The following is a 13035-nucleotide window of genomic DNA, read 5'->3' as shown; positions in this document are numbered from 1 at the left end:
CGATCCCCTACACTTGTGCGTTATCAAGACTATTTTCTGGCGCCGTTGCCGGGGAGGCACAACTATATTCTCCGAGTCACTTGGGATTTACGTCTGTTGATCACTATGAGGAATCCGATAGATCCAAGAACTAAAGTCTTGCCTTCCACTATGAGGACAGGTAAGGAACTGCCATCTAGCTGTGCACTTGATTCACCTTCAGTTATGTGTAAGTTTGCGACATCACCTCCTGCTAGAAATCTTGATATGTCGCCTGTGCTTGATGATGCTATTTCAGCTGCCTATGATGCTATGCTTGATACTATGCCTGATGATGCTATGCTTGATACTGCTTTGCCACTAGGTGCATTCCTTGATGCACAAATTGCTAGAGTTGCTGCTAGATGTGATGATACTTCTGAAACTGCTGATGCTATTGAAGTAGAACCTGCTATCTTGCCTGCTAGAACTAGCTCTCCTATGCCTGAATTGCCTGTTATGCCTGAACGTTATGTTATGGAGGGAGAGATAGCTGAGGAATTTCTTGCATGTAAGGATAACTATGATGTTGAGAAATTACTGCGCAAGTGGAAAGAAAAATCTCTGAACGCTAGGATGAAATACGACCCGAAGTTTGCTACTTCGCTCATCTTTGTGACCGATATGGATTATGAATTCTCTGTCGACCCTGAGTTAATCACTCTGGTCGAATCTGATCCTGTTCATGGTTATGAGTCTGAAACGGTTGTAGCCCATCTTACCAAACTACACGATATATCCACCCTATTCACTAATGAGGAAAAGATCCGCGACTACTATATCCTCAAGTTGTTTCCTTTCTCGCTAAAGGATGATGCTAAGACCTGGTTCACTTCTCTTGCTCCTGGTTGTGTGCGTAGCCCCCAGGATATGGTCTACTACTTCTCTGAAAAATATTTCCCTACCCATAAGAAGCAAGCTGCCTTGCAGGAAATATACAACTTTGCTCAAGCTGAAGAAGAGAGTCTCCCACAAGCTTGGGGGAGGCTCATCCAGCTACTTAATGCTTTGCCTGATCACCCTCTTAAGAAGAACAAAATACTTGATATCTTCTATAATGGACTTACTGATGCTTCCAAAGACCACCTAGATAGTTGTGCCGGTAGTGTTTTTAGGGAACGAACCGTAGAACAAGCTGAGATTCTATTGAATAACATCTTGTGCAATGAGAATGCTTGGACTATTCCCGAACCACCTCCTAAGCCAACTCCAAAGAAAAGAGGTATTCTATTCCTCAGTCCCAAAGATATGCAAGAAGCCAAGAAATCTATGCGAGAGAAAGGCATTAAATCCGAAGATGTCAAAAATCTACCACCTATCAAAGAGATCTATGGTCTCGATAACCCGATACAGGTAGTGGAAGTAAATTCTCTGCGTAGGTTTGATGAGAGTGATATTACTTTTGATAAACCTGCTCGCTTATGCCTGGATGAATTTGATAACTTTGTTGCCAAGCAACAGAGTTTCAATGATTATGTTAGCAGACAATTGGAACAGAATGCTCATATGCTTAGTCATTTAAGTGCTTGTGTAGACAGAAACGTCAATGATTTTAAACTTCTGAGTAAACATGCCTCTATGGTTACTGATACGTCTCAAACGTATCTATAATTTTTGATGGTTTCACGCTGTTATCTTGTCTTCTTTGGTTGTTTTATGTACCTTTTATATCTTTTTTGGGACTAACTTATAAATTCAGTGCCAAGTGCCAGTTCCTGTTTTTTCCGTGTTTTTGACTCTTTTCAGATCTGATTTTTGGAACCGAGTCCAAACAGAAGAAAAAACCCGAAATGATTTTTTCCCGAACAGAAGAAGATCACGGGGCCTTTGGGCCAGGCCAGGTGGGCTCCAGGGAGCCCTCAAGCCCCCACTCCGCCACCAGGGGGGAGGCGGCGGTGGGCAGGCTTGTGGCCTCCCTGGCTGCCCCCTGACCTAGGTCTTTGGCCTATAAATTCCCAAATATTCCGCAAAAAATCAGGGGAGCCTCGAAAATACTTTTCCGCCGCCGCAAACTTCCGTTTCCGCGAGATCTCATCTGGAGACCCTTCTCGGCGCCCTGCCAGAGGGGACTTTGGAGTTGGAGGGCCTCTTCATCATCATCATCGCCCCTCCAATGACTCGTGAGTAGTTCACTTCAGACCTACGGGTCCGTAGTTAGTAGCTAGATGGCTTCTTTCTCTCTTGGATCTTCAATACAGAGTTCTCCATGATTTTCATGGAGATCGATCCGATGTAATCTTCTTTGGCGGTGTGTTTGTCGAGATCCGATGAATTGTGGATTTGTGATCAGATTATCTATGATATATATGTGAGTCTTTGCTGATTTTTTATATGCATGATTTGATATCCTTGTAAGTCTCTCCGAGTCTTGGGCCTTGTTAGGCCAACTAGATCTATGATTCTTGCAATGGGAGAAGTGCTTGGTTTTGGGTTCTGCCATGTGGTGACCTTTCCCAGTGACAGTAGGGACAGCAAGGCACACATCAAGTAGTTGCTATCAAGGGTAAAAACATGGGGTTTTTATCATTGGTTTGAGATTATCCCTCTACATCATGTCATCTTGCTTAAGGCGTTACTCTGTTCTTATGGACTCAATACACTAGATGCATGCTGCATAGCGGTCGACGTGTGGAGTAATAGTAGTAGATGCAGACAGTATCGGTCTACTTGTTTTGGATGTGATGCCTATAGAAATAATCATTGCATAGATATCGTCACGACTTTGCGCGGTTCTATCAATTGCTCGACAGTAATTTGTTCACCCACCGTCTACTTGCTTTCATGAGAGAAGCCACTAGTAAACACTACAGCCCCCGGGTCTATTCACATCCATCGTTTACATCTCTGCTTTTACTTTGCTTTGTTACTTTGTTGCTTTCAGTTCTCACTTGGCAAACAATCTATAAGGGATTGACAACCCCTTCGTAGCGTTGGGAGCAAGTTTTTGTGTTTGTGCAGGATCTTGAGATACTCCTCCACTGGATTGATACCTTGGTTCTCAAACTGAGGGAAATACTTACCACCGCTACGCTACATCACCCTTTCCGCTTCGAGGGAATACCAACGCAAGGCTCCAAGGCCACGGGGGAAATCCTTTGCATACTTTCCTAGGAAGTCCCTTAAGGCGTAGCCGCAGCACAAAGATCAAGCCAAGTATTCTCCCGTCGACGTGCCTATTTCTGGCGCCGTTGGAAGTTCTTTTGTTGCAATAGCAGAAGTATTTCTCGCACCGTTGTCGGGGTAGCATAGCTGATATCAGAAGTATTTATGGCGCCGTTGTCGGGGAGGAGAAATCAAGATCTATCCAAGTAGTCTCACAAACTCTTCTCTTGCATTTGCTTTTGTTGCCAGTTGCCTCTCGTTTTCCTCTCCCCCACTTCACATTTGCCTTTTTCATTCGCCTTTCTCCTTCGCCATTTTCTTTTGCCTTTTTGCTGTTTTCTTTTGCCCGTTTCACTCTCTCTTCCTGCTTGTTTGTGTGTGAGATAGCCCATCAATGTCTAGACCCACCACTCCAAACGACACCCCTGAAATGAAGTTCTCAATTTCAGGCAGAATGAGGAAGAAAATTTGAAGGACGCTTGGTACAGGATTTGTAATGCTCAAAGTAGATCTACTCGTAAGCAATCCACTACAGTCCTCCTTCGCAGTTTCTATGTTGGAATTTCTCCTTGGAATAGGTACATCCTTGATACCATTGTAGGCGGGAACTTTTTGGGGAGCCATACTGTTGACTCCTATAGAGCTATTATTAATTTGGTAGGCTCACCCCCGCTCATGGTTAATGGAACTATCTTGACCTTGGAACACGTGATGCAAAGGCTTGATGCTATTGAAAACAAAATTTCCACAGTTGAACTTATTGAGGGTTTGGATATTAATATCCACAATCAAATTTCTCAGTATGGATCCAAAGTGGGAAAGTTTTTGAAAAATTTAATGGAGAAGGAACTTATAGTTAATGATTCTTCTAGAATTGGCAAATTAGAAGATGTCATAACCAACTTGGGTTCTGCTTTTGCCGCTGTGCAAAATACTCCAAATCTTACTCTCAAAAGGACCATCAAGCCTGTTTTTGTTCCTAAAGCTAGTGATGAGTCATCTAATAAAGATGAAAATCTTAAGATGATAAATGATCACACTACTTATGGTTTGAGCACCAAAGATGACTATACGTGATTCCATCACTTTCGCCTAGCTAAGGGCGTTAAACAAAAGCGCTTGTTGGGAGGCAACCCGACGAATCTATCATTTTTCTTTCTGTTTTGTGTTTTCCACACTTTCATAATTCTGTTATGATTGTGTTTTTGTGTTTCTTTTTTGCGTTTGTGCCAAGCAAAACCGTTATGATTAGTCTTGGGGATGATCATTTGGTCATGCTGGAAAAGACAGAAACTTTCTGCTCACGAAAAGAACTTCCATTTTTTTTTTCTGTCAGAGCTTTTGAGTTGATTCTTTTTGCTGCTGATTGCTACGCAAATTCTTCAGACGTTCGTATTTTTTAGAATTTTTGAAGTACCAGAGTTATACGAAATATACAGATTTCTACAGACTGGTCTGCTGTTAACAGATTCTGTTTTTGTTGTGTTGGTTGCTTATTTTGATGAAACTATGGATAGTATCGGGGGGTATTAGCCATGGAAGATTGAAAGTACAGTAACCCAACATCAGCACAAGTAGAATTTAAGTTTGCTACAGTAGCTAAGGAAGTGGTGGTTTGCTTTCTTGTACTAATGTTATCACGAGTTTCTGTTTAAGTTTCGTGTTGTGAAGTTTTCAACTTTTGGGTGAAGTTCTTATGGACAAAGAGATAAAGAGTGGCAAGAGCTCAAGCTCGGGAAAGCCCAAGGCACCCCAAGAGATTCAAGGATGCCATAAAATCCTAAGCTTGGGTATGCCCCGGGAAGGCATCCCCTCTCTCGTCTTCAATCCACCAGTAACGTTACTTGGGGCTATATTTTTATTCACCACATGTTATGTGTTTTTGCTTGGAGCGTCTTGTATCGTAGGAGTCTTTTATTTTTGTTGTGACACAATTATACTTGCTGCACACCTAGAGAGAGAGATACATGCACACACCGTGATTTTGTCGAGCTTCACTTATATCTTTTGGTAGACAATTCAGCTCACATGTGCTTCACTTATATCTTTTGAGCTAGATACTTTTGCTCTATGTGCTTCACTTATATCTTTTAGAGCACAGCGGTGCGTGGCTTGGTAGTTGATCTATGCTTTGAAAGTAGTCTCAAAAGGGGTAGTTATCCAAAGGGATACGAAAATTCCACCTTCATGTGCACTGAATAGTTTGATTCATCTCAATTAGTTTTGAGTTGTGGTTATGGTAATATTGAAGTCATGCTAGTAAGGTATTGTGAATATAGAAATACTTGTGTTGAAGTTAGTGATTCCCGTAGCATGCACGTATGGCGAACCGCTATGTGATGAAGTCTGAGCATGATTAGTATATTGATTGTCATCCTTTGTGTGGCGGTCGGGATCGCGCGATGGTTTATACCTACCAACCCTTCCCCTAGGAGTATGCGTTGAAAGCTTTGTTTCGATTACTTATAAAATTTTTGCAACAAGTATATGAGTTCTTCATGACTAATGTTGAGTCCATGGTTTAGATGCACTTTCACCTTCCACCATCACTATCTTCTTAGTGCCGTGCAACTTTCGCCGGTGCACAAAACCCACCATTAGCCTCCCTCAAAACAGCCACCATACCTACCTACCATGGCTTTTTCAAAGTCATTCCAAGATATATTGCCATGCAAATACCACCATGACATCTGCCACCACGTCTACATTGCCATTGCATGATCGTAAGATAGCTAGCATGATGTTTCCATTGATGTCTATGCCATTCTAGATCATTGCCATGGTACACTACCGAAGGCATTCCATATAGAGTCATCGTTACTCTAAGTTTTGAGTTGAAAGTGTGACGATCATCATTAATGGAGCATTGTCCCATGTGAGGAAATAAAAGAGGCCAAAGAATCCCACCAAAATAAAAATAATAAAAAAGAGGCCAAAGAGCCCACCAAAAAAAATGAGAGAAAAAGAGAGAAGGGACAATGCTACCAATTTTTCCACACTTGTGCATATTAAGCACCATGATCTTCATGATTGAGAGTCTCTCGTTTTGTCACCACCATATAGCTAGTCGGAAATTTTCATTATATAACTTGGCTTGTATATTCCTACGATAGGCTTCCTCAAAATTGCCTTAGGTCTTCGTGAGCAAGCAAGTTGGATGCACACCCACTAATTTTCTTTAAGAGCTTTCACATACTCATAGCTCTAGTGCATCAATTGTATGGCAATGCCTACTCATTCACATTGATATCTATTGATGAGCATCTTCACAGCTCATTGATATGCCTAGTTAATGTGACTATCTTCTCCTTTTTTGTCTTGCAACCTCCACTACATTCCACACCATCTATAGTGCTATAACCATGGCTCACGCTCATGTATTGCGTGAGAGTTGAAAAGGTTTGAGAAAGTAAAGGTGTGAAACAATTACTTGGCCAATACCGGGGTTGTGCATGATTTAAATTCATTGTGCAATGATGATAGAGCATAGCCAGACTATATGCTTTTGTAGGGATAACTTTATTTTGGCCTTGTTATTTTGAAAGTTCATGATTACTTTGCTAGTTTGCTTGCATTATTATTGTTTCCACGTCAATAGCAAACTATTGTTTTGAATCTAATGGATCTGAACATTCACGTCACATAAGAGGAATTACAAAGGACACCTATGCTAGGTAGCATGAAAGCATCAAAAATTCATTCTTATCACTTCCCTACTCGAGGACGAGCAGGAGTTAAGCTTGGGGATGCTTGATACGTCTCAAACGTATCTATAATTTTTGATGGTTTCACGCTGTTATCTTGTCTTCTTTGGTTGTTTTATGTACCTTTTATATCTTTTTTGGGACTAACTTGTTAATTCAGTGGCAAGTGGCAGTTCCTTTTTTTCCGTGTTTTTGACTCTTTTCAGATCTGATTTTGGAACGGAGTCCAAACGGAAGAAAAACCCCGAAATGATTTTTTCCCGAACGGAAGAAGATCAGGGGCCTTTGGGCCAGGCCAGGTGGGCTCTAGGGAGCCCACAAGCCCCCACTCCGCCATGAGGGGGAGGCGGCGGTGGGCAGGCTTGTGGCCTCCCTGGCCGCCCCCTGACCTAGGTCTTTGGCCTATAAATTCCCAAATATTCCGCAAAAAATCAGGGGAGCCTCGAAAATACTTTTCCACCGCCGCAAGGTTCCGTTTCCGCGAGATCTCATCTGGAGACCCTTCCCGGCGCCCTGCCGGAGGGGACTTTGGAGTTGGAGGGCCTCTTCATCATCATCATCGCCCCTCCAATGACTCGTGAGTAGTTCACTTCAGACCTACGGGTCCGTAGTTAGTAGCTAGATGGCTTCTTCTCTCTCTTGGATCTTCAATACAAAGTTCTCCATGATCTTCATGGAGATCTATCCGATGTAATCTTCTTTGGTGGTGTGTTTGTCGAGATCCGATGAATTGTGGATTTGTGATCAGATTATCTATGATATATATATTTGAGTCTTTGTTGATTTCTTATATGCATGATTTGATATCCTTGTAAGTCTCTCAGAGTATTGGGTCTTGTTAGGCCAACTAGATCTATGATTCTTGCAATGGGAGAAGTGCTTGGTTTTGGGTTCTGCCATGTGGTGACCTTTCCGAGTGAAAGTAGGGGCAGCAAGGCACACACCAAGTAGTTGCCATCAAGGATAAAAAGATGGGGTTTTTATTATTGGTTTGAGATTATCCCCCTACATCATGTCATCTTGCTTAAGGCGTTACTCTGTTCTTATGGACTTAATACACTAGATGCATGCTGGATAGCGGTCGACGTGTGGAGTAATAGTAGTAGATGCAGACAGTATCGGTCTACTTGTTTTGGATGTGATGCCTATAGAAATAATCATTGCATAAATATGGTCACGACTTTGCGCGGTTATATCAATTGCTCGATAGTAATTTGTTCACCCACCGTCTACTTGCTTTCATGAGAGAAGCCACTAGTAAACACTACGGCCCCCGGGTCTATTCACATCCATCGTTTACATCTCCGCTTTTACTTTGCTTTGTTACTTTGTTGCTTTCAGTTCTCACTTGGCAAACAATCTATAAGGGATTGACAACCCCTTCATAGCGTTGGGAGCAAGTTTTTGTGTTTGTGCAGGATCTTGAGATACTCCTCCACTTGATTGATACCTTGGTTCTCAAACCGAGGGAAATACTTACCACCGCTATGCTACATCACCATTTCCGCTTCGAGGGAACACCAACGCAAGCCTCCAAGGCCACGGGGGAAATCCTTTGCATACTTGCCTAGGAAGTCCCTTAAGGCGTAGCCGCAGCAGAAAGATCAAGCCAAGTATTCTCCCGTCGACGTGCCTATTTCTGGCGCCGTTGGAAGGTCTTTTGTTGCAATAGCAGAAGTATTTCTGCGCCGTTGCCGGGGTAGCATAGCTGATATCAGTTACTACTGAGGTAAAACAAGTACTTAAAGCTCAAAATGACTTGCTCAATGAGTTGAATGACAATTCTGTCAGAGTTGTCACTAGAGGTGGTAGAACGACCCAGGAACCTTTGTATCGTGTGGGTCATCTGAAGAGAACTGAACAAGATTCTCAAGGAGTTAACACTGATGCACCTAGTCATCCTAGAAAGAAGAAGAAAGATGATAGGAACCTGCACGCTAGCAACCCTGTTGCTACTACACCTGAGAGTCCAAACGATGCCTCTGTCTCTGATGCTGAAACACAATCTCGTGATGAACATGAGCCTAATAATAATATCAATAGTGATGTTCATGATGATGCTCAACCTAGCAATGAAAAGGCTGTGGAGATTGAACCTGATCTTGATAACCCACAACCTAAGAATAGAAGATACGATAAGAATGATTTCGCTGCTAGGAAGCATGGTAAAGAAATGGAACCATGGGTTCAGAAACCCATGCCCTTTCCTCCGAAACCATCCAAGAAAAAGGATGATGAGGAGCGCTTCGTTGAAATGATCAGACCTGTCTTTTTGCAAATGTGTTTGACAGATATGCTCAAAATGTCTCCGTATGCTAAGTACATGAAAGATATTGTCACTAATAAGAGGAGGATACCTGAGGTTGAGATTTCCGCCGTGCTCGCTAATTATACCTTCAAGGGTGGAACTCCTAAGAAACTAGGTGATCCTGGTGTGCCCACTATATCTTGCTCCATTAAAGGCAACTACGTTAGAACTGCTTTGTGCAACCTTGGAGCCAGTGTTTGTCTTATGCCTCTCTCTCTTTATCGTAGGCTTGAACTGGATAAGTTGACACCCACTGAAATCTCTCTGCAAATGGCCGACAAATCAACTGCTTTCCCTATCGGCATTTGCGAGGATGTGCCTGTCGTGGTTGCTAACGTCACTATCTTAACAGACTTTGTTATCTTGGATATTCCTGAGGACGATGCCATGGCGGTCATCCTCGGAAGACCCTTTTTAAACACAGCAGGGGCTGTTATAGATTGCAACAAAGGCAATGTCACTTTCCATGTCAACGGTAATGAGCATGCGGTGCACTTTCCGAAGAAACAATATCGAGTACATTGCATCAATGCTATTGAAAAAACTTCATCGATTCTTATTGGGAGCTTTGAATGCCCTATTACTCCTGTCAAGATGAAGTATGATTTGCTTGTTGGGGAAATTCACATCCCCATTGAGGTGACCTAGTGACTATTCGAAAATTCTCCGTTCTCTTTTGCGATTCAAAAAGCTTTGTCGAGGGGATTTGATCAACCTTATTAACTGATTTTCTTTCGATGACCATGAGATGGATGAATCGAGGAGTCACAAACCTCTATTCCAAGCTTTCACTTTAGGTTGCTTAGAAGAAAAATGATAGGTTTAGTTTAGTTTTCCCTGTTTTCTGTTTTAGCGTCCGGTAGAAAAATACCCCAAAAATATAAGTTCTCCGAACGTCCTGAAAATCAAGTATGATTTTTTCTGGATTTTTTGAAAAATACTAAGACGAAGAGCTTGTCTGGGGGCTGTAAGAGTGGGCCACAAGCCCTGACAGCGCGGGCACCCCCTGGCCGCGCCACCCAGGCTTGTGGGGCCCACAGGCACGCCCTCCACTCATTCTTGCTCTCATCTGGTTCTCCTACCTCCAGAAAAAATCGTTTCGCGGCTCAAACCCGTGTTCTTGCTCCTCTTGCTGGGATTTTCGATCTCTTTTCTCAAATCACCATTCTCCGAACTATTTTGGGGAAATTACTCCTTGGTAAGTGACTCCTCCATTGGTCCAATTAGTTTTTGCTCTAGTGCCTTATACTTCGCGTATTTTTGCTACCTTGGTGACCCTGTTCTTGAGCTTTGCATGCTAATTTTAGCTGGTCCCAAGTAGTTTTGATGCGTAATATGGCCTCTAGGCATTTGTGGGAGTAGTTGCGACGATTTTTGTTGAGCCTCATTCACTTTTCCTTAGAATCACTAAAATTTCAGAAATTTTCACAGATAGAAAAGGGAAAATATGAGGAGGTTCTTAAGAGGCTCGTCAAGCCGTGACCCCAAGGATGATGGGAGTGAGAAGAAGCCCAAGTATCCGATCCCTCAAGTCGCAGAAGTTCGAGCGTGCGAGTGGCCAAGTGACGTGTTATTACGCGTCGCTGGAATTTATGAGGACTTTTATCACTTGGTGGAGAACGCAGGCTTTACCGCCTTCGTTGAAGATAAGTGTTCGCAATACCTCCTCCTCACTAATACGTACAAAGATTTAACTTCTATCCGAGGAAGAATCCTCCTATGGTTGAGTTCGGACTTTATGATATCCCCCAGCGCATGTCATTCCAGGGTTTTTGCAATGTTTGAAAATTGCCTTTTGTTGGGGATATTCATGAACCTCGTCCACGGGACTTGGAAGCTTTCATCGATACACTTGTTGTAGGAGAGGAGAGAGGAGTGTCTTGCGCTAGAGCTGCTCACATTCATTTTCCCGTGCTTCGGTACTTCTCATTATTTGTGGGAAAATGTTTGATTGGCCATGGGAAGGCTGGGTCACTTAGTTCCCCAGATCTTGCGGTCTTGCGCAAAGCCCTTTAGAACGATAAAACTTATATCTTGGGCGCTATAGTAGCTCAACGGTTGAACACGAACCGTTCTAAGGGCATTGTCTATGGAGGTATCTATGCTACTCGTATTGCTAGACACTTTGAGATACCTATTAGACTGGAGGAGGAAGAAGAAATTCTTATTCCCGAGAGATATCTAGATTACGATAGCATGGTTCGCCATGACTTTCTTGATAGAGATATAAATAGAAGGATGATTTATAACCTGGTATTTAGTCAGGGTACTCGTGAGATTATTACTTTGCCTGCTCCTTCTTTGTTCAGTCTTCATGCAGACAGGTAAATTATTATGCCCTCGGACATCTACGCATATTGGGGCCTAGCCCAACCACAGGTGCCCGTGCCCGAGCCACCAGTCGAGTACCAGACGCCAGTCTATCACTGGGAGCCAGAGGAGCTCACACAGGAGTGGCATCCTCAATCCACTCCGGAGTGTCCCGAAGCTGGTTATTTCCCTCCTTGGGAGTAGACCAACTTAGGCCAAAATCCTAAGCTTGGGGGAGTACGTGTTCTCACCGGCTTTGCATTCTTGCTTATGCTTTCACTTTGTTAGCCGGTGTTCACACTTTGCCACTGTATCATCCATGCTAGTTTATTTTATTTTTCTAGTTTTCTTTTCATGTGTCTGTCTAGTTTGAGAAAAACCAAAAATATTTCCTTTTTCTTCTTTTGCTTGTTGGGAGCTTTCCCGTGTAGATAGTTTTCTTTTTCTTTGGGTCAAGGTAGAAGACCATGGTTACAATGTTTAGTGGCTCTTGCATGCATACCTGTTTAGCTTTCAAAGAGCCATATTACTCTGTCTTCTCGTTTGTGTTTGCCTGCAGATTCCAGCGTAGTCCAATGCACGAGCACGCTTATTATTGTTCACATCGTTCGGTCATGCAAGTGAAAGGCAATAATGACGATATATGATGAAGTGACTGAGCCTGGAAAAGCTGGTATGAACTCGATCTATTTTGTTTTTGTAAATATGACTAGCTCACTTTTCCTAGTTCAGCTTTGTTGTGAGATAAACATGTTTGCAATGACAACTTAGAGATCATAGTTACTGATGCCATGCTTAATTAGCTAGGAGCTTATAATGGTTTGTCTTGGATGCCAACATGAATTTTGAGATGACTATGATGTAGTATGATAGGATGGTATCCTCCTTTGAATGTTTCAAGTGGCTTGACTTGGCGCATGTTCACGCATGTAGTTGAAACAAAATCAACATAGCCTCTATGATATTCATGTCCATGGTGATTTATGTCCTACTCATGCTTGCACTCAATGTTAGTTAATCTCAATGCATTTTGATGACTGTTGTCGCTCTCTAGTTGGTTGCTTCCCAGTCTTTTGCTAGCCTTCACTTGTACTAAGCGGGAATACTGCTTGTGCATCCACTTCCATAAACCCAAAGTTGTTCCATATGAGTCCACCATACCTACCTATGTGCGCCGTTCCAAGTAAATTTGCATGTGCCACTCTCTAAACCTTCAAGAAATAATCTCTTTTGCATGCCCGAACCGCTCATGTGGTGACAGGGGGCTATTGGTATCTTCCATGCTAGGTGTGTTATCCTTGATATGTGTTTATTCACTATCATTCACGAGAAAGGGGCCGGTAATTGGAATTCCTAGTTCCATGCTCAAATCGAAAAGATAATTGCAAACAAAACTCCCCCAGGATTGATGTTGGTATGGATGGTACCCGAGGATTCGGCTAGCCATGGAGTGTGATTGATTGGTGGTGGGGGAGTCAAAACTTTACTTTTCTGCTTGGGAACCACCTATAGCATGTGTAGCGTGCAAGATGTTGAGAACTCTTAGTCATTGCGTTGACAATGAAAGCATGCCACCCAAAATTATTATCTCTG

This window comes from Hordeum vulgare, chromosome 3H, assembly GCF_904849725.1.
Source record: "Hordeum vulgare subsp. vulgare chromosome 3H, MorexV3_pseudomolecules_assembly, whole genome shotgun sequence".
Lineage (NCBI taxonomy): Eukaryota > Viridiplantae > Streptophyta > Magnoliopsida > Poales > Poaceae > Hordeum > Hordeum vulgare.
Note: the sequence above shows the minus strand (reverse complement) of the source record.